This window comes from Pungitius pungitius, unplaced genomic scaffold (genome assembly GCF_949316345.1).
Source record: "Pungitius pungitius unplaced genomic scaffold, fPunPun2.1 scaffold_31, whole genome shotgun sequence".
NCBI classification, from domain to species: domain Eukaryota; kingdom Metazoa; phylum Chordata; class Actinopteri; order Perciformes; family Gasterosteidae; genus Pungitius; species Pungitius pungitius.
The window spans coordinates 373212-392192 of NW_026909910.1; the positions used below are offsets into that span (position 1 = coordinate 373212).

The window sequence follows — 18981 nt, forward strand, 5'->3', positions numbered from 1 at the left end:
TATCCAAAATGATTCCGTTTCATGATTGCTAAATCAGTGTTGATCAACATTTACGATTGGCATACTATTGTTTGTAATTTAGCCGTTGAAATACAGGTGCTAACCCAACATGTTAGAATTGCCAGTGAAGAAAAGTAAAGTTACCTTCAGGCTTTAGGAACCTCTCTTGCCAATGCTAAGAACTGCTTCAATTTTAGAAAAAGAAACTTCTGATTATCTTTGACACGTTTTAAAGGATTAGGAAAAAGATGAAAAGCAGCTTACGGCCATACCTCTCTGGTTCCGCCCGATCTCGTCTGATCTCGGAAGCTAAGCAGAGCAGGGCCTGGTTAGTACCTGGATGGAAGACCGCCTGGGAATCCCAGGTGCCGTAAGCTTTTTCACTTCTCTCTCTGAAAGCCGCCCAGCGCCGTAGATTGTACACCTACACAATTGTAAAAAAAAATTCACATTGTAGAAGACATGCAATAGGAAGAAGATGAAAGGTGGCTTACGTCCATACCATCGTCAGGCCATTTGAGGTGGCGGGGACTGCAATGGCCATTCACCGATTGGCTGGGACCCCTGGGCGGGTCTTCTCTAGTCCATCCAATTTTCGGCATGGGATGTCACAGCCTTCTTTGCATACCCTTATTTAACCCACACAAAGATGCCAACGGCAGGCGTGTCATAATTCTTTGACGCATTATAAAGGATTAGGAAAAAGATAAAAAGCAGCTTACGGCCATACCTCTCTGGTTCCGCCCGATCTCGTCTGATCTCGGAAGCTAAGCAGAGCAGGGCCTGGTTAGTACCTGGATGGAAGACCGCCTGGGAATCCCAGGTGCCGTAAGCTTTTTCACTTCTCTCTCCGAATGCCGCCCAGCGCCGCAGATTGTACACCTACAAATTACAAAAAGAATATCACATTGTTGAAGAGATGCATGTTTAGTGTTGTTTTAACGTTGGATATGAAAGGAAATTAGACAATATTATCCAAAATGATTCCGTTTCATGATTGCTAAATTAGTGTTGATCAACATTTACGATTGGCATACTATTGTTTGTAATTTAGCCGTTGAAATACAGGTGCTAACCCAACATGTTAGAATTGCCAGTGAAGAAAAGTAAAGTTACCTTCAGGCTTTAGGAACCTCTCTTGCCAATGCTAAGAACTGCTTCAATTTTAGAAAAAGAAACTTCTGATTATCTTTGACACGTTTTAAAGGATTAGGAAAAAGATGAAAAGCAGCTTACGGCCATACCTCTCTGGTTCTGCCCGATCTCGTCTGATCTCGGAAGCTAAGCAGAGCAGGGCCTGGTTAGTACCTGGATGGAAGACCGCCTGGGAATCCCAGGTGCCGTAAGCTTTTTCACTTCTCTCTCTGAAAGCCGCCCAGCGCCGTAGATTGTACACCTACACAATTGTAAAAAAAAATTCACATTGTAGAAGAGATGCAATAGGAAGAAGATGAAAGGTGGCTTACGTCCATACCATCGTCAGGCCATTTGAGGTGGCGGGGACTGCAATGGCCATTCACCGATTGGCTGGGACCCCTGGGCGGGTCTTCTCTAGTCCATCCAATTTTCGGCATGGGATGTCACAGCCTTCTTTGCATACCCTTATTTAACCCACACAAAGATGCCAACGGCAGGCGTGTCATAATTCTTTGACGCATTATAAAGGATTAGGAAAAAGATAAAAAGCAGCTTACGGCCATACCTCTCTGGTTCCGCCCGATCTCGTCTGATCTCGGAAGCTAAGCAGAGCAGGGCCTGGTTAGTACCTGGATGGAAGACCGCCTGGGAATCCCAGGTGCCGTAAGCTTTTTCACTTCTCTCTCCGAATGCCGCCCAGCGCCGCAGATTGTACACCTACAAATTACAAAAAGAATATCACATTGTTGAAGAGATGCATGTTTAGTGTTGTTTTAACGTTGGATATGAAAGGAAATTAGACAATATTATCCAAAATGATTCCGTTTCATGATTGCTAAATTAGTGTTGATCAACATTTACGATTGGCATACTATTGTTTGTAATTTAGCCGTTGAAATACAGGTGCTAACCCAACATGTTAGAATTGCCAGTGAAGAAAAGTAAAGTTACCTTCAGGCTTTAGGAACCTCTCTTGCCAATGCTAAGAACTGCTTCAATTTTAGAAAAAGAAACTTCTGATTATCTTTGACACGTTTTAAAGGATTAGGAAAAAGATGAAAAGCAGCTTACGGCCATACCTCTCTGGTTCTGCCCGATCTCGTCTGATCTCGGAAGCTAAGCAGAGCAGGGCCTGGTTAGTACCTGGATGGAAGACCGCCTGGGAATCCCAGGTGCCGTAAGCTTTTTCACTTCTCTCTCTGAAAGCCGCCCAGCGCCGTAGATTGTACACCTACACAATTGTAAAAAAAAATTCACATTGTAGAAGAGATGCAATAGGAAGAAGATGAAAGGTGGCTTACGTCCATACCATCGTCAGGCCATTTGAGGTGGCGGGGACTGCAATGGCCATTCACCGATTGGCTGGGACCCCTGGGCGGGTCTTCTCTAGTCCATCCAATTTTCGGCATGGGATGTCACAGCCTTCTTTGCATACCCTTATTTAACCCACACAAAGATGCCAACGGCAGGCGTGTCATAATTCATTGACGCATTATAAAGGATTAGGAAAAAGATAAAAAGCAGCTTACGGCCATACCTCTCTGGTTCCGCCCGATCTCGTCTGATCTCGGAAGCTAAGCAGTGCAGGGCCTGGTTAGTACCTGGATGGAAGACCGCCTGGGAATCCCAGGTGCCGTAAGCTTTTTCACTTCTCTCTCTGAAAGCCGCCCAGCGCCGTAGATTGTACACCTACACAATTGTAAAAAAAAATTCACATTGTAGAAGAGATGCAATAGGAAGAAGATGAAAGGTGGCTTACGTCCATACCATCGTCAGGCCATTTGAGGTGGCGGGGACTGCAATGGCCATTCACCGATTGGCTGGGACCCCTGGGCGGGTCTTCTCTAGTCCATCCAATTTTCGGCATGGGATGTCACAGCCTTCTTTGCATACCCTTATTTAACCCACACAAAGATGCCAACGGCAGGCGTGTCATAATTCATTGACGCATTATAAAGGATTAGGAAAAAGATAAAAAGCAGCTTACGGCCATACCTCTCTGGTTCCGCCCGATCTCGTCTGATCTCGGAAGCTAAGCAGTGCAGGGCCTGGTTAGTACCTGGATGGAAGACCGCCTGGGAATCCCAGGTGCCGTAAGCTTTTTCACTTCTCTCTCCGAAACCCGCCCAGCGCCGCAGATTGTACACCTACAAATTACAAAAAGAATATCACATTGTTGAAGAGATGCATGTTTAGTGTTGTTTTAACGTTGGATATGAAAGGAAATTAGACAATATTATCCAAAATGATTCCGTTTCATGATTGCTAAATTAGTGTTGATCAACATTTACGATTGGCATACTATTGTTTGTAATTTAGCCGTTGAAATACAGGTGCTAACCCAACATGTTAGAATTGCCAGTGAAGAAAAGTAAAGTTACCTTCAGGCTTTAGGAACCTCTCTTGCCAATGCTAAGAACTGCTTCAATTTTAGAAAAAGAAACTTCTGATTATCTTTGACACGTTTTAAAGGATTAGGAAAAAGATGAAAAGCAGCTTACGGCCATACCTCTCTGGTTCCGCCCGATCTCGTCTGATCTCGGAAGCTAAGCACAGCAGGGCCTGGTTAGTACCTGGATGGAAGACCGCCTGGGAATCCCAGGTGCCGTAAGCTTTTTCACTTCTCTCTCTGAAAGCCGCCCAGCGCCGTAAATTGTACACCTGCACAATTGTAAAAAAAAATTCACATTGTAGAAGAGATGCAATAGGAAGAAGATGAAAGGTGGCTTACGTCCATACTATCGTCAGGCCATTTGAGGTGGCGGGGACTGCAATGGCCATTCACCGATTGGCTGGGACCCCTGGGCGGGTCTTCTCTAGTCCATCCAATTTTCGGCATGGGATGTCACAGCCTTCTTTGCATACCCTTATTTAACCCACACAAAGATGCCAACGGCAGGCGTGTCATAATTCATTGACGCATTATAAAGGATTAGGAAAAAGATAAAAAGCAGCTTACGGCCATACCTCTCTGGTTCCGCCCGATCTCGTCTGATCTCGGAAGCTAAGCAGAGCAGGGCCTGGTTAGTACCTGGATGGAAGACCGCCTGGGAATCCCAGGTGCCGTAAGCTTTTTCACTTCTCTCTCCGAATGCCGCCCAGCGCCGCAGATTGTACACCTACAAATTACAAAAAGAATATCACATTGTTGAAGAGATGCATGTTTAGTGTTGTTTTAACGTTGGATATGAAAGGAAATTAGACAATATTATCCAAAATGATTCCGTTTCATGATTGCTAAATTAGTGTTGATCAACATTTACGATTGGCATACTATTGTTTGTAATTTAGCCGTTGAAATACAGGTGCTAACCCAACATGTTAGAATTGCCAGTGAAGAAAAGTAAAGTTACCTTCAGGCTTTAGGAACCTCTCTTGCCAATGCTAAGAACTGCTTCAATTTTAGAAAAAGAAACTTCTGATTATCTTTGACACGTTTTAAAGGATTAGGAAAAAGATGAAAAGCAGCTTACGGCCATACCTCTCTGGTTCCGCCCGATCTCGTCTGATCTCGGAAGCTAAGCAGAGCAGGGCCTGGTTAGTACCTGGATGGAAGACCGCCTGGGAATCCCAGGTGCCGTAAGCTTTTTCACTTCTCTCTCTGAAAGCCGCCCAGCGCCGTAGATTGTACACCTACACAATTGTAAAAAAAAATTCACATTGTAGAAGAGATGCAATAGGAAGAAGATGAAAGGTGGCTTACGTCCATACCATCGTCAGGCCATTTGAGGTGGCGGGGACTGCAATGGCCATTCACCGATTGGCTGGGACCCCTGGGCGGGTCTTCTCTAGTCCATCCAATTTTCGGCATGGGATGTCACAGCCTTCTTTGCATACCCTTATTTAACCCACACAAAGATGCCAACGGCAGGCGTGTCATAATTCATTGACGCATTATAAAGGATTAGGAAAAAGATAAAAAGCAGCTTACGGCCATACCTCTCTGGTTCCGCCCGATCTCGTCTGATCTCGGAAGCTAAGCAGTGCAGGGCCTGGTTAGTACCTGGATGGAAGACCGCCTGGGAATCCCAGGTGCCGTAAGCTTTTTCACTTCTCTCTCCGAAAGCCGCCCAGCGCCGCAGATTGTACACCTACAAATTACAAAAAGAATATCACATTGTTGAAGAGATGCATGTTTAGTGTTGTTTTAACGTTGGATATGAAAGGAAATTAGACAATATTATCCAAAATGATTCCGTTTCATGATTGCTAAATTAGTGTTGATCAACATTTACGATTGGCATACTATTGTTTGTAATTTAGCCGTTGAAATACAGGTGCTAACCCAACATGTTAGAATTGCCAGTGAAGAAAAGTAAAGTTACCTTCAGGCTTTAGGAACCTCTCTTGCCAATGCTAAGAACTGCTTCAATTTTAGAAAAAGAAACTTCTGATTATCTTTGACACGTTTTAAAGGATTAGGAAAAAGATGAAAAGCAGCTTACGGCCATACCTCTCTGGTTCCGCCCGATCTCGTCTGATCTCGGAAGCTAAGCAGAGCAGGGCCTGGTTAGTACCTGGATGGAAGACCGCCTGGGAATCCCAGGTGCCGTAAGCTTTTTCACTTCTCTCTCTGAAAGCCGCCCAGCGCCGTAAATTGTACACCTGCACAATTGTAAAAAAAAATTCACATTGTAGAAGAGATGCAATAGGAAGAAGATGAAAGGTGGCTTACGTCCATACTATCGTCAGGCCATTTGAGGTGGCGGGGACTGCAATGGCCATTCACCGATTGGCTGGGACCCCTGGGCGGGTCTTCTCTAGTCCATCCAATTTTCGGCATGGGATGTCACAGCCTTCTTTGCATACCCTTATTTAACCCACACAAAGATGCCAACGGCAGGCGTGTCATAATTCATTGACGCATTATAAAGGATTAGGAAAAAGATAAAAAGCAGCTTACGGCCATACCTCTCTGGTTCCGCCCGATCTCGTCTGATCTCGGAAGCTAAGCAGAGCAGGGCCTGGTTAGTACCTGGATGGAAGACCGCCTGGGAATCCCAGGTGCCGTAAGCTTTTTCACTTCTCTCTCCGAAACCCGCCCAGCGCCGCAGATTGTACACCTACAAATTACAAAAAGAATATCACATTGTTGAAGAGATGCATGTTTAGTGTTGTTTTAACGTTGGATATGAAAGGAAATTAGACAATATTATCCAAAATGATTCCGTTTCATGATTGCTAAATTAGTGTTGATCAACATTTACGATTGGCATACTATTGTTTGTAATTTAGCCGTTGAAATACAGGTGCTAACCCAACATGTTAGAATTGCCAGTGAAGAAAAGTAAAGTTACCTTCAGGCTTTAGGAACCTCTCTTGCCAATGCTAAGAACTGCTTCAATTTTAGAAAAAGAAACTTCTGATTATCTTTGACACGTTTTAAAGGATTAGGAAAAAGATGAAAAGCAGCTTACGGCCATACCTCTCTGGTTCCGCCCGATCTTGTCTGATCTCGGAAGCTAAGCAGAGCAGGGCCTGGTTAGTACCTGGATGGAAGACCGCCTGGGAATCCCAGGTGCCGTAAGCTTTTTCACTTCTCTCTCCGAAAGCCGCCGAGCGCCGCAGATTGTACACCTGTTTTAACGTTGGATATGAAAGGAAATTAGACAATATTATCCAAAATGATTCCGTTTCATGATTGCTAAATTAGTGTTGATCAACATTTACGATTGGCATACTATTGTTTGTAATTTAGCCGTTGAAATACAGGTGCTAACCCAACATGTTAGAATTGCCAGTGAAGAAAAGTAAAGTTACCTTCAGGCTTTAGGAACCTCTCTTGCCAATGCTAAGAACTGCTTCAATTTTAGAAAAAGAAACTTCTGATTATCTTTGACACGTTTTAAAGGATTAGGAAAAAGATGAAAAGCAGCTTACGGCCATACCTCTCTGGTTCCGCCCGATCTCGTCTGATCTCGGAAGCTAAGCAGAGCAGGGCCTGGTTAGTACCTGGATGGAAGACCGCCTGGGAATCCCAGGTGCCGTAAGCTTTTTCACTTCTCTCTCTGAAAGCCGCCCAGCGCCGTAGATTGTACACCTACACAATTGTAAAAAAAAATTCACATTGTAGAAGACATGCAATAGGAAGAAGATGAAAGGTGGCTTACGTCCATACCATCGTCAGGCCATTTGAGGTGGCGGGGACTGCAATGGCCATTCACCGATTGGCTGGGACCCCTGGGCGGGTCTTCTCTAGTCCATCCAATTTTCGGCATGGGATGTCACAGCCTTCTTTGCATACCCTTATTTAACCCACACAAAGATGCCAACGGCAGGCGTGTCATAATTCTTTGACGCATTATAAAGGATTAGGAAAAAGATAAAAAGCAGCTTACGGCCATACCTCTCTGGTTCCGCCCGATCTCGTCTGATCTCGGAAGCTAAGCAGAGCAGGGCCTGGTTAGTACCTGGATGGAAGACCGCCTGGGAATCCCAGGTGCCGTAAGCTTTTTCACTTCTCTCTCCGAATGCCGCCCAGCGCCGCAGATTGTACACCTACAAATGACAAAAAGAATATCACATTGTTGAAGAGATGCATGTTTAGTGTTGTTTTAACGTTGGATATGAAAGGAAATTAGACAATATTATCCAAAATGATTCCGTTTCATGATTGCTAAATTAGTGTTGATCAACATTTACGATTGGCATACTATTGTTTGTAATTTAGCCGTTGAAATACAGGTGCTAACCCAACATGTTAGAATCGCCAGTGAAGAAAAGTAAAGTTACCTTCAGGCTTTAGGAACCTCTCTTGCCAATGCTAAGAACTGCTTCAATTTTAGAAAAAGAAACTTCTGATTATCTTTGACACGTTTTAAAGGATTAGGAAAAAGATGAAAAGCAGCTTACGGCCATACCTCTCTGGTTCCGCCCGATCTCGTCTGATCACGACCGAAGGCTCCGCCCATTGCAGGTAGCAGGAAGTGCCAGTAGACCAGATTTGTTTGCCACACGGCTCCTTGTAGGGGCTCTCTTTTTCACCTCTGTTTGGGCTTATATTTGGATGCTTTAAGCGTTTTGTGTTGTCCTTTGAGACGTTTAGTACCCCCAGCAGTACTGTACTGCCTGGGGGGAAACTCCTTTTTTAGATATCCCCCACTTTGGTAGAAAGGGGCGTTTTTCGTCTATTTTTATTTTATTAAATATGGCAGACCAGCCGACCAAACCAGCACAGACCAAGATAACGGAGGACGACAAAAGAAGGTTTATGGCAAGCGTAAACGAGAGCGAGGAGAGAAATACCAGAGAGGAAGAAAGGAAAAGAAACCAGAGCTTGACGGTGAGAGTGGAGATGGAGGGGGAGGATACCATACCAATAATGGAAATGATGAGCTGCATCCGTGGGCTGTGCGGAGGTCTTATGGCCTGCCGGGTGTTAGGCCCCAACAAATATGAGGCTACCATGAGCCACCCGAAGGGAAAAGAGAGACTCATGGAAGGTTTTAAAATTAATGGCGCCACTGCTCACGTCAGTGAAATTACCAACGATGAGCTGGTAGTATCGTTCCTAAATCTGCCATATTACATTGAGGACTCGGAGATCATAGCCAAACTGCTAACATGGGGAGTTTCGGCGGTGTCCCCGATCAAAAGAAGAATGTGGCCGGGCACCAAGGTGGCCGATGGGACAAGGTTTGTGAGAGTGAAGTTCAACCAACATATTCAGTCACTTCCATACTCCACAAAATTTAACACGGCGTTGGGAGCAGAGTACTTCAGAGTCATTCATGACAAACAAGTTCGAGTATGCAGAATGTGCATGCAGCCGGGACACATCCTCAGAGACTGCCCAGAATTCATGTGCCACCAGTGTGGTGTGCAGGGCCACTACGCAAGAGAGTGTGTACAAAAGAGACAGACAAGGTGTGCCCTATGTAAAAATGAAGTAGAAAGATGCATATGTAACGTGAGTGAAGAGGAGATGAGTCAAGCTGGGTCAAGCGAATCGGATCTGGAGAGGAAGGGAGAGCAAGGGGGTGAGGAGCACGGTGACAGCAGCACGGTGGTGATCCAGGAGAGCAGCGCGGTGGGGCCAGTGGAGGAGGACCGGCACCAGACCACCGCAACCAGTGGGCCGAAGACGGTCGAGGGACCAGAGGAGATAGGAGAGCCGGGCGGTGAACCGGGAAAAGATGCAGTGGATGAAGTGCAGGTGGGAGAAACGGAGACGGAGCCGGCACAGGCAGTCCAGCCGGTACAGCAGAAGCTGAGGAGATCGGCCAGGCAGGTGGAGGTAGAATCCTCCCTTGACGTGGAAGAGGGGCGAGAAGGCGAGCCGGGGCCGCAGACAATGCAGTTGTCGGAGCCATCTGAAGAATCGGACATGGACTTTACAAATGAAGCGAAAGAGGTGAGGAAAAGACACAACGTATGGTCGACGAAAGCGAAGAAGAAGATGACAAAGAAGAAATAGGAATTTAATGCAACTGCTCTTTATAATGATGTCCCTGTCCCTGACCCTGGCGTCACAAAATATAAACAGCTGTAGGAATACCCAGAAAATGAATGAGGTACTAATGCAGAACAGGTATGTGGATGTTGTTTGCCTACAAGAAACAAACTGGGACACAAACTGGGTAGATACATGTGCCAAGCAATGGAAAGGGACGGTCCACTCAAGTGAGGGGACCGCAAGGTCATGTGGGGTGGCCATTTTGATCGGCCCAGAAAACATCAGTGGGTATAGGGACATTTTTAAAGATAGTGAAGGCAGATGCATTATAATAGAGGTGATTTATAAGGGAGAACCAATCAGAATAATTAATATATATGCCCCAAATATTGGCGAGGAGAGGAATACTTTCTTCCAGAAACTAGAAAAATGGATAACTGGGGAAACGATAATCATTGGAGACTTTAACGTCGCCCTAACTAACAATGACGTATCGATTAATAATAAATTTAACAGCGACATGAGTAGGAGAGCCTTAAAAAATTTAATCACAGGAAACAATATGATAGATGCATGGAGGGTTTTCAACCCTAGGAGTAGAGGGTTTTCGAGGCGGCAAGTGGTCATGGGCAAATTAAAACAGTCTAGGATAGATCTGGCGCTGGTCGCCTCGGGGAGAGTTAAACATATAGTAGATATTAAATATAAGTTTAATATATTGAGTGATCACGCTCAATTAAATATGACACTTGGAGACAAAATGGAGAGGGGAAGGGGATTATGGTGTCTAAATAATAGCATCCTACGGGACGATAAGTACAAACAAAGAATAGAGACAGAGTTAAACAATATAGCTACAGATATTAAATATGTAGAAGAAAAGGCAAATTATTGGGAGGACGCTAAATTTAGGATTAAAAAAATAAGCATAAATTATTGTAAAAAAAAAAAGATGGGAAGAAAGGATTGAAGAAAGAATGTTAAACAACTTGTTAAGGATAGAAATAGAACAGGCAGAAACCAACGGAACTCATACCAGCGAGAAATATGAACTCTACAAAGCTAAATTGGACGAGATGGAAGCAAAAAGATGTAAGGGGGCAGCCATCAGGAGTAGGGCACAGCATCTATTAGAAGGAGAAAGGAGCACAGCGTTCTTTTTAGGATTGGAGAAAACAGCCCAAGAAAGACAGCATATTAGGCAACTGGAGAACGACAATAAATCTGTGATTGAGGACAAGGAGGAAATTATGGCAACTGTCTTTAAGTACTACAAAGAATTGTATACTGACCAAAATCCGCAGAATGCACAGATTACAAAAATAACGAATCACATCACAAAACAGCTACAAGAAGAAGATAAAACCTTTTGTGAGCAGCCAATCCGGGTAGAGGAAATAGAAGTGGCCATCAAAAATCTAAACAGGAACAAGAGTCCAGGGAAGGATGGGCTAACTGCCGAATTATATCAAAGGTTCCCTGACCTGTTCGCGCCGGTCCTGTTAACAGTATATAATGAAATGCAATTAAGCCAAAGCATGCCTGAAACGTTCACAGAGGGGATAATTACCTTGATCTATAAAAATAAAGGTACTAGGGACAAACTGGGAAATTATAGACCAATCAGTGTTTTAAATACAGATTATAAAATACTAGCAAAAGTATTGGCAAACAGACTGAAAAAAGTGATTAAGACAATAATTATGGATACGCAAACATATAGCATACCTGGTAGAGATATACATGACAACATCATCCTGATAAAAGACCTAGTCAGGATCATGAAAAAAGAAGGGGGCTATCTGCTGGGAATCGATCTGGAAAAGGCTTTTGACAGGGTAGAACATCGATTCCTTTGGGAAGCACTAAAGGCGTATGGGTTCGGTGGGGAATTTATAAACTGGGTGAAATTATTATATGCTGAAGCAAAAAGTAGAATCAGGGTCAACGGGGCCCTCACCGAGCCTGTTGAGTTGAAAAGGGCGGTCAGACAGGGATGCCCGTTGTCCGCTATGCTCTACAGCCTTGTGGCAGAACCCCTGGCATTGATGCTAGTGGAGGATAAGCGAATAGATGGAGTGAAAACTAGTAAAGGCAGGGAAATTAAAATAATCCAATATGCTGATGACATCAACATTTGCGTGAAGGATACAAAAAGCATTGACCACATCATGGAGCACATGGAGGAATTCGGAGTCGCCTCAGGGGCAAAAATCAACATGACAAAAACTGAATTAATGGTTTTTAATAAAGATAAAGCACTGGATAACAAATGGGGTTTCAAAATAGTACAAGACGTGAGGAAAGTACTTGGGGTATATATAGGGGAAAATGAAGAAGGCGCCAGGGACAAAACCTGGACAGAAATTATTGAGAAAATTAAAAACATATGTAGCCTGTGGTACGCCAGGGGCCTGAACCTAAGAGGGAAGGTAATCATATCTAATGCGCTAGTATTGTCAAAAGTTAACTACATTTTGGGGTCTTGCGAGATGCCAAATTGGGCTTCAGACTCAATTAATGCGGTGATTTCCTCATTCTTGTGGAAGAGGAAGGGCAATACAATCGCCCGCAGGACGCTAATCGCTAGCAAAAGGGAGGGGGGTCTAGATCTGATTGACCTCAGAGCCAAAAGAGATGCTCTGAGGGTTAAGCTAATTGGGAAATTTCTTGACCTGAGAAGGCAACATCCATGGAAAGACAACCTGGCGACCCTCCTGGCAGAGTACGGGGAGAAGAATAACTACAACCTGTTTGCTTTTGCTCCAAGGAATGTTTCTGGAGGGTTTCCAGGTTTCTACCGGGAAATGTTGGAGGCCTGGGACAAGTTTCTGCCCCACCTCAGACCGGACATGGAGTACAGAGAGCAGGTGATGCTGTTACCGATCCTCAACTCACCTTTCTTCTCACACAAGGGCAGGCCCCTGGCGTCCAAGCCGCTCCGTGAGGCAGGCCTGACGACACTGGGGGGGGCCGACGGGAGAGGGGGTAAGTTGGGGTTTGATTGTGGGAAGGCATTAGGGATCTTGAACAGGGCGGGGGTGTTTTTTAAGAAGAAACAGATAGCGGAAATTGGGTTGAGAGTTAATAAATGTATTTGCAAGGAATGGCAAACATTGATGCGCAGTAACAGCAAAGGGCAGGGCGACGGGGTGAACTTTATTCTGTGCCACAATGGAAAGAATATCCCAGTTACACAAATAAAAACAAAGGTAATCTACAACTTTCTAATTAGAAAACTGGTCAAGAAGCCAGCATCAGAACCAAGATGGGCAAGCATGTTTCCAAAAAAAGAAATCCAGACAATCTGGGGGAACCTAAACGTCCCATTTATCCCACATTCAGTTTTCAACACAGAATTCAAACTGAGGCACAGGCGGTTTTTCACAAGCATCGTCCTCCATCAAATATACAGAGACAAATTTGAAAGGACTTGTGCGGTGTGTGGGCTAGAGGACGAGACTTTGGAACATCTCACACTTGAATGTCCAGCCCTAAAAACTTTGCAGATATATGTGCGCGGATTGTTATGCAATCAATGTGGTATAAATGAGGAGAGTCTGAAAGACTGGGACTGGATATGGCTTTTTGGCATGCCCAAAAAAAGTAAAGGAGGGGCTGAAGCCCAAGTGAATACACTCCTTGCATTTGCCAGGCACGCAGTAATCCTGAGGAGAAATTATGCACTGTACGAGGGAAAGACTGTAAGCATTTTGGAGTTGTACAAGAATCTCTTAAAAGCACACATTAGACTGCTGCATGTCTGTAGGAAAGAATGGGTCTCGGAGCATTTTTTAAATAAGACAGCGATGGGTAAAGTTGTAGAAGGGCAGGGGCTTGTCTTCTATTTCTAATTAAACTCTTGTGTCTGTAATTGTAATTTGTAATCTGTAAGGGTTGTGGTAATACCAGATGATATGGAAATATATATATAATTATATGTACAAATATGTGGTGCGGGTGTGTATGAGTGTGAAAAAACAAATGTAATGTATTTTTTGTATTTTTGATAATAAAAGATAAAAAAATCTCGGAAGCTAAGCAGAGCAGGGCCTGGTTAGTACCTGGATGGAAGACCGCCTGGGAATTCCAGGTGCCGTAAGCTTTTTCACTTCTCTCTCCGAAAGCCGCCGAGCGCCGCAGATTGTACACCTACAAATTACAAAAAGAATATCACATTGTTGAAGAGATGCATGTTTAGTGTTGTTTTAACGTTGGATATGAAAGGAAATTAGACAATATTATCCAAAATGATTCCGTTTCATGATTGCTAAATCAGTGTTGATCAACATTTACGATTGGCATACTATTGTTTGTAATTTAGCCGTTGAAATACAGGTGCTAACCCAACATGTTAGAATTGCCAGTGAAGAAAAGTAAAGTTACCTTCAGGCTTTAGGAACCTCTCTTGCCAATGCTAAGAACTGCTTCAATTTTAGAAAAAGAAACTTCTGATTAACTTTGACACGTTTTAAAGGATTAGGAAAAAGATGAAAAGCAGCTTACGGCCATACCTCTCTGGTTCCGCCCGATCTCGTCTGATCTCGGAAGCTAAGCAGAGCAGGGCCTGGTTAGTACCTGGATGGAAGACCGCCTGGGAATCCCAGGTGCCGTAAGCTTTTTCACTTCTCTCTCCGAAAGCCGCCGAGCGCGGCAGATTGTACACCTGTTTTAACGTTGGATATGAAAGGAAATTAGACAATATTATCCAAAATGATTCCGTTTCATGATTGCTAAATCAGTGTTGATCAACATTTACGATTGGCATACTATTGTTTGTAATTTAGCCGTTGAAATACAGGTGCTAACCCAACATGTTAGAATTGCCAGTGAAGAAAAGTAAAGTTACCTTCAGGCTTTAGGAACCTCTCTTGCCAATGCTAAGAACTGCTTCAATTTTAGAAAAAGAAACTTCTGATTATCTTTGACACGTTTTAAAGGATTAGGAAAAAGATAAAAAGCAGCTTACGGCCATACCTCTCTGGTTCCGCCCGATCTCGTCTGATCTCGGAAGCTAAGCAGAGCAGGGCCTGGTTAGTACCTGGATGGAAGACCGCCTGGGAATTCCAGGTGCCGTAAGCTTTTTCACTTCTCTCTCCGAAAGCCGCCGAGCGCCGCAGATTGTACACCTACAAATTACAAAAAGAATATCACATTGTTGAAGAGATGCATGTTTAGTGTTGTTTTAACGTTGGATATGAAAGGAAATTAGACAATATTATCCAAAATGATTCCGTTTCATGATTGCTAAATCAGTGTTGATCAACATTTACGATTGGCATACTATTGTTTGTAATTTAGCCGTTGAAATACAGGTGCTAACCCAACATGTTAGAATTGCCAGTGAAGAAAAGTAAAGTTACCTTCAGGCTTTAGGAACCTCTCTTGCCAATGCTAAGAACTGCTTCAATTTTAGAAAAAGAAACTTCTGATTATCTTTGACACGTTTTAAAGGATTAGGAAAAAGATGAAAAGCAGCTTACGGCCATACCTCTCTGGTTCCGCCCGATCTCGTCTGATCTCGGAAGCTAAGCAGAGCAGGGCCTGGTTAGTACCTGGATGGAAGACCGCCTGGGAATCCCAGGTGCCGTAAGCTTTTTCACTTCTCTCTCTGAAAGCCGCCCAGCGCCGTAAATTGTACACCTGCACAATTGTAAAAAAAATGTCACATTGTAGAAGAGATGCAATAGGAAGAAGATCAAAGGTGGCTTACGTCCATACCATCGTCAGGCCATTTGAGGTGGCGGGGACTGCAATGGCCATTCACCGATTGGCTGGGACCCCTGGGCGGGTCTTCTCTAGTCCATCCAATTTTCGGCATGGGATGTCACAGCCTTCTTTGCATACCCTTATTTAACCCACACAAAGATGCCAACGGCAGGCGTGTCATAATTCATTGACGCATTATAAAGGATTAGGAAAAAGATAAAAAGCAGCTTACGGCCATACCTCTCTGGTTCCGCCCGATCTCGTCTGATCTCGGAAGCTAAGCAGTGCAGGGCCTGGTTAGTACCTGGATGGAAGACCGCCTGGGAATCCCAGGTGCCGTAAGCTTTTTCACTTCTCTCTCCGAAAGCCGCCCAGCGCCGCAGATTGTACACCTACAAATTACAAAAAGAATATCACATTGTTGAAGAGATGCATGTTTAGTGTTGTTTTAACGTTGGATATGAAAGGAAATTAGACAATATTATCCAAAATGATTCCGTTTCATGATTGCTAAATTAGTGTTGATCAACATTTACGATTGGCATACTATTGTTTGTAATTTAGCCGTTGAAATACAGGTGCTAACCCAACATGTTAGAATTGCCAGTGAAGAAAAGTAAAGTTACCTTCAGGCTTTAGGAACCTCTCTTGCCAATGCTAAGAACTGCTTCAATTTTAGAAAAAGAAACTTCTGATTATCTTTGACACGTTTTAAAGGATTAGGAAAAAGATGAAAAGCAGCTTACGGCCATACCTCTCTGGTTCCGCCCGATCTCGTCTGATCTCGGAAGCTAAGCAGAGCAGGGCCTGGTTAGTACCTGGATGGAAGACCGCCTGGGAATCCCAGGTGCCGTAAGCTTTTTCACTTCTCTCTCTGAAAGCCGCCCAGCGCCGTAAATTGTACACCTGCACAATTGTAAAAAAAAATTCACATTGTAGAAGAGATGCAATAGGAAGAAGATGAAAGGTGGCTTACGTCCATACTATCGTCAGGCCATTTGAGGTGGCGGGGACTGCAATGGCCATTCACCGATTGGCTGGGACCCCTGGGCGGGTCTTCTCTAGTCCATCCAATTTTCGGCATGGGATGTCACAGCCTTCTTTGCATACCCTTATTTAACCCACACAAAGATGCCAACGGCAGGCGTGTCATAATTCATTGACGCATTATAAAGGATTAGGAAAAAGATAAAAAGCAGCTTACGGCCATACCTCTCTGGTTCCGCCCGATCTCGTCTGATCTCGGAAGCTAAGCAGAGCAGGGCCTGGTTAGTACCTGGATGGAAGACCGCCTGGGAATCCTAGGTGCCGTAAGCTTTTTCACTTCTCTCTCCGAAAGCCGCCGAGCGCCGCAGATTGTACACCTACAAATTACAAAAAGAATATCACATTGTTGAAGAGATGCATGTTTAGTGTTGTTTTAACGTTGGATATGAAAGGAAATTAGACAATATTATCCAAAATGATTCCGTTTCATGATTGCTAAATTAGTGTTGATCAACATTTACGATTGGCATACTATTGTTTGTAATTTAGCCGTTGAAATACAGGTGCTAACCCAACATGTTAGAATTGCCAGTGAAGAAAAGTAAAGTTACCTTCAGGCTTTAGGAACCTCTCTTGCCAATGCTAAGAACTGCTTCAATTTTAGAAAAAGAAACTTCTGATTATCTTTGACACGTTTTAAAGGATTAGGAAAAAGATGAAAAGCAGCTTACGGCCATACCTCTCTGGTTCCGCCCGATCTCGTCTGATCTCGGAAGCTAAGCAGAGCAGGGCCTGGTTAGTACCTGGATGGAAGACCGCCTGGGAATCCCAGGTGCCGTAAGCTTTTTCACTTCTCTCTCTGAAAGCCGCCCAGCGCCGTAAATTGTACACCTGCACAATTGTAAAAAAAAATTCACATTGTAGAAGAGATGCAATAGGAAGAAGATGAAAGGTGGCTTACGTCCATACTATCGTCAGGCCATTTGAGGTGGCGGGGACTGCAATGGCCATTCACCGATTGGCTGGGACCCCTGGGCGGGTCTTCTCTAGTCCATCCAATTTTCGGCATGGGATGTCACAGCCTTCTTTGCATACCCTTATTTAACCCACACAAAGATGCCAACGGCAGGCGTGTCATAATTCATTGACGCATTATAAAGGATTAGGAAAAAGATAAAAAGCAGCTTACGGCCATACCTCTCTGGTTCCGCCCGATCTCGTCTGATCTCGGAAGCTAAGCAGAGCAGGGCCTGGTTAGTACCTGGATGGAAGACCGCCTGGGAATCCCAGGTGCCGTAAGCTTTTTCACTTCTCTCTCTGAAAGCCGCCCAGCTCCGTAGATTGTACACCTACACAATTGTAAAAAAAAATGTCACATTGTAGAAGAGATGCAATAGGAAGAAGATGAAAGGTGGCTTACGTCCATACCATCGTCAGGCCATTTGAGGTGGCGGGGACTGCAATGGCCATTCACCGATTGGCTGGGACCCCTGGGCGGGTCTTCTCTAGTCCATCCAATTTTCGGCATGGGATGTCACAGCCTTCTTTGCATACCCTTATTTAACCCACACAAAGATGCCAACGGCAGGCGTGTCATAATTCATTGACGCATTATAAAGGATTAGGAAAAAGATAAAAAGCAGCTTACGGCCATACCTCTCTGGTTCCGCCCGATCTCGTCTGATCTCGGAAGCTAAGCAGTGCAGGGCCTGGTTAGTACCTGGATGGAAGACCGCCTGGGAATCCCAGGTGCCGTAAGCTTTTTCACTTCTCTCTCCGAAAGCCGCCCAGCGCCGCAGATTGTACACCTACAAATTACAAAAAGAATATCACATTGTTGAAGAGATGCATGTTTAGTGTTGTTTTAACGTTGGATATGAAAGGAAATTAGACAATATTATCCAAAATGATTCCGTTTCATGATTGCTAAATTAGTGTTGATCAACATTTACGATTGGCATACTATTGTTTGTAATTTAGCCGTTGAAATACAGGTGCTAACCCAACATGTTAGAATTGCCAGTGAAGAAAAGTAAAGTTACCTTCAGGCTTTAGGAACCTCTCTTGCCAATGCTAAGAACTGCTTCAATTTTAGAAAAAGAAACTTCTGATTATCTTTGACACGTTTTAAAGGATTAGGAAAAAGATGAAAAGCAGCTTACGGCCATACCTCTCTGGTTCCGCCCGATCTCGTCTGATCTCGGAAGCTAAGCAGAGCAGGGCCTGGTTAGTACCTGGATGGAAGACCGCCTGGGAATCCCAGGTGCCGTAAGCTTTTTCACTTCTCTCTCTGAAAGCCGCCCAGCGCCGTAAATTGTACACCTGCACAATTGTAAAAAAAAATTCACATTGTAGAAGAGATGCAATAGGAAGAAGATGAAAGGTGGCTTACGTCCATACTATCGTCAGGCCATTTGAGGTGGCGGGGACTGCAATGGCCATTCACCGATTGGCTGGGACCCCTGGGCGGGTCTTCTCTAGTCCATCCAATTTTCGGCATGGGATGTCACAGCCTTCTTTGCATACCCTTATTTAACCCACACAAAGATGCCAACGGCAGGCGTGTCATAATTCATTGACGCATTATAAAGGATTAGGAAAAAGATAAAAAGCAGCTTACGGCCATACCTCTCTGGTTCCGCCCGATCTCGTCTGATCTCGGAAGCTAAGCAGAGCAGGGCCTGGTTAGTACCTGGATGGAAGACCGCCTGGGAATCCTAGGTGCCGTAAGCTTTTTCACTTCTCTCTCCGAA

At 44.3% G+C, this 18981-nt stretch overlaps 27 non-coding genes across 27 annotated transcripts; all 27 read left to right on the top strand.

Moving 5' to 3' along the window:
* Nucleotides 1–258: 258 nt before the first annotated feature.
* Nucleotides 259–377, top strand: LOC134123599 (5S ribosomal RNA). The gene has a single exon (XR_009955085.1). It is a non-coding gene; the product is annotated as a 5S ribosomal RNA (ribosomal RNA).
* A 339-nt stretch (nt 378–716) lies between these two features.
* Nucleotides 717–835, top strand: LOC134123600 (5S ribosomal RNA). The gene has a single exon (XR_009955086.1). It is a non-coding gene; the product is annotated as a 5S ribosomal RNA (ribosomal RNA).
* A 395-nt stretch (nt 836–1230) lies between these two features.
* On the top strand, nt 1231–1349 carry LOC134123020 (5S ribosomal RNA). Its single transcript, XR_009954529.1, has one exon. It is a non-coding gene; the product is annotated as a 5S ribosomal RNA (ribosomal RNA).
* Nucleotides 1350–1688: 339 nt separating this feature from the next.
* LOC134123601 (5S ribosomal RNA) lies at nt 1689–1807 on the top strand. Its single transcript, XR_009955087.1, has one exon. It is a non-coding gene; the product is annotated as a 5S ribosomal RNA (ribosomal RNA).
* Nucleotides 1808–2202: 395 nt separating this feature from the next.
* LOC134123021 (5S ribosomal RNA) lies at nt 2203–2321 on the top strand. Its single transcript, XR_009954530.1, has one exon. It is a non-coding gene; the product is annotated as a 5S ribosomal RNA (ribosomal RNA).
* A 339-nt stretch (nt 2322–2660) lies between these two features.
* LOC134123013 (5S ribosomal RNA) lies at nt 2661–2779 on the top strand. Its single transcript, XR_009954522.1, has one exon. It is a non-coding gene; the product is annotated as a 5S ribosomal RNA (ribosomal RNA).
* Nucleotides 2780–3118: 339 nt separating this feature from the next.
* LOC134123014 (5S ribosomal RNA) lies at nt 3119–3237 on the top strand. The gene has a single exon (XR_009954523.1). It is a non-coding gene; the product is annotated as a 5S ribosomal RNA (ribosomal RNA).
* Nucleotides 3238–3632: 395 nt separating this feature from the next.
* On the top strand, nt 3633–3751 carry LOC134123048 (5S ribosomal RNA). The gene has a single exon (XR_009954557.1). It is a non-coding gene; the product is annotated as a 5S ribosomal RNA (ribosomal RNA).
* A 339-nt stretch (nt 3752–4090) lies between these two features.
* Nucleotides 4091–4209, top strand: LOC134123602 (5S ribosomal RNA). The gene has a single exon (XR_009955088.1). It is a non-coding gene; the product is annotated as a 5S ribosomal RNA (ribosomal RNA).
* A 395-nt stretch (nt 4210–4604) lies between these two features.
* Nucleotides 4605–4723, top strand: LOC134123603 (5S ribosomal RNA). The gene has a single exon (XR_009955089.1). It is a non-coding gene; the product is annotated as a 5S ribosomal RNA (ribosomal RNA).
* A 339-nt stretch (nt 4724–5062) lies between these two features.
* LOC134123015 (5S ribosomal RNA) lies at nt 5063–5181 on the top strand. Its single transcript, XR_009954524.1, has one exon. It is a non-coding gene; the product is annotated as a 5S ribosomal RNA (ribosomal RNA).
* Nucleotides 5182–5576: 395 nt separating this feature from the next.
* LOC134123604 (5S ribosomal RNA) lies at nt 5577–5695 on the top strand. Its single transcript, XR_009955090.1, has one exon. It is a non-coding gene; the product is annotated as a 5S ribosomal RNA (ribosomal RNA).
* A 339-nt stretch (nt 5696–6034) lies between these two features.
* Nucleotides 6035–6153, top strand: LOC134123605 (5S ribosomal RNA). The gene has a single exon (XR_009955091.1). It is a non-coding gene; the product is annotated as a 5S ribosomal RNA (ribosomal RNA).
* A 395-nt stretch (nt 6154–6548) lies between these two features.
* Nucleotides 6549–6667, top strand: LOC134123053 (5S ribosomal RNA). Its single transcript, XR_009954562.1, has one exon. It is a non-coding gene; the product is annotated as a 5S ribosomal RNA (ribosomal RNA).
* A 344-nt stretch (nt 6668–7011) lies between these two features.
* LOC134123606 (5S ribosomal RNA) lies at nt 7012–7130 on the top strand. Its single transcript, XR_009955092.1, has one exon. It is a non-coding gene; the product is annotated as a 5S ribosomal RNA (ribosomal RNA).
* A 339-nt stretch (nt 7131–7469) lies between these two features.
* Nucleotides 7470–7588, top strand: LOC134123607 (5S ribosomal RNA). The gene has a single exon (XR_009955093.1). It is a non-coding gene; the product is annotated as a 5S ribosomal RNA (ribosomal RNA).
* Nucleotides 7589–14032: 6444 nt separating this feature from the next.
* On the top strand, nt 14033–14151 carry LOC134123609 (5S ribosomal RNA). Its single transcript, XR_009955095.1, has one exon. It is a non-coding gene; the product is annotated as a 5S ribosomal RNA (ribosomal RNA).
* A 344-nt stretch (nt 14152–14495) lies between these two features.
* On the top strand, nt 14496–14614 carry LOC134123426 (5S ribosomal RNA). Its single transcript, XR_009954912.1, has one exon. It is a non-coding gene; the product is annotated as a 5S ribosomal RNA (ribosomal RNA).
* Nucleotides 14615–15009: 395 nt separating this feature from the next.
* Nucleotides 15010–15128, top strand: LOC134123610 (5S ribosomal RNA). Its single transcript, XR_009955096.1, has one exon. It is a non-coding gene; the product is annotated as a 5S ribosomal RNA (ribosomal RNA).
* Nucleotides 15129–15467: 339 nt separating this feature from the next.
* Nucleotides 15468–15586, top strand: LOC134123016 (5S ribosomal RNA). The gene has a single exon (XR_009954525.1). It is a non-coding gene; the product is annotated as a 5S ribosomal RNA (ribosomal RNA).
* A 395-nt stretch (nt 15587–15981) lies between these two features.
* LOC134123611 (5S ribosomal RNA) lies at nt 15982–16100 on the top strand. The gene has a single exon (XR_009955097.1). It is a non-coding gene; the product is annotated as a 5S ribosomal RNA (ribosomal RNA).
* Nucleotides 16101–16439: 339 nt separating this feature from the next.
* LOC134123026 (5S ribosomal RNA) lies at nt 16440–16558 on the top strand. Its single transcript, XR_009954535.1, has one exon. It is a non-coding gene; the product is annotated as a 5S ribosomal RNA (ribosomal RNA).
* Nucleotides 16559–16953: 395 nt separating this feature from the next.
* Nucleotides 16954–17072, top strand: LOC134123612 (5S ribosomal RNA). Its single transcript, XR_009955098.1, has one exon. It is a non-coding gene; the product is annotated as a 5S ribosomal RNA (ribosomal RNA).
* A 339-nt stretch (nt 17073–17411) lies between these two features.
* LOC134123613 (5S ribosomal RNA) lies at nt 17412–17530 on the top strand. Its single transcript, XR_009955099.1, has one exon. It is a non-coding gene; the product is annotated as a 5S ribosomal RNA (ribosomal RNA).
* A 340-nt stretch (nt 17531–17870) lies between these two features.
* On the top strand, nt 17871–17989 carry LOC134123017 (5S ribosomal RNA). Its single transcript, XR_009954526.1, has one exon. It is a non-coding gene; the product is annotated as a 5S ribosomal RNA (ribosomal RNA).
* A 395-nt stretch (nt 17990–18384) lies between these two features.
* LOC134123614 (5S ribosomal RNA) lies at nt 18385–18503 on the top strand. The gene has a single exon (XR_009955100.1). It is a non-coding gene; the product is annotated as a 5S ribosomal RNA (ribosomal RNA).
* A 339-nt stretch (nt 18504–18842) lies between these two features.
* On the top strand, nt 18843–18961 carry LOC134123027 (5S ribosomal RNA). The gene has a single exon (XR_009954536.1). It is a non-coding gene; the product is annotated as a 5S ribosomal RNA (ribosomal RNA).
* Nucleotides 18962–18981: the final 20 nt, after the last annotated feature.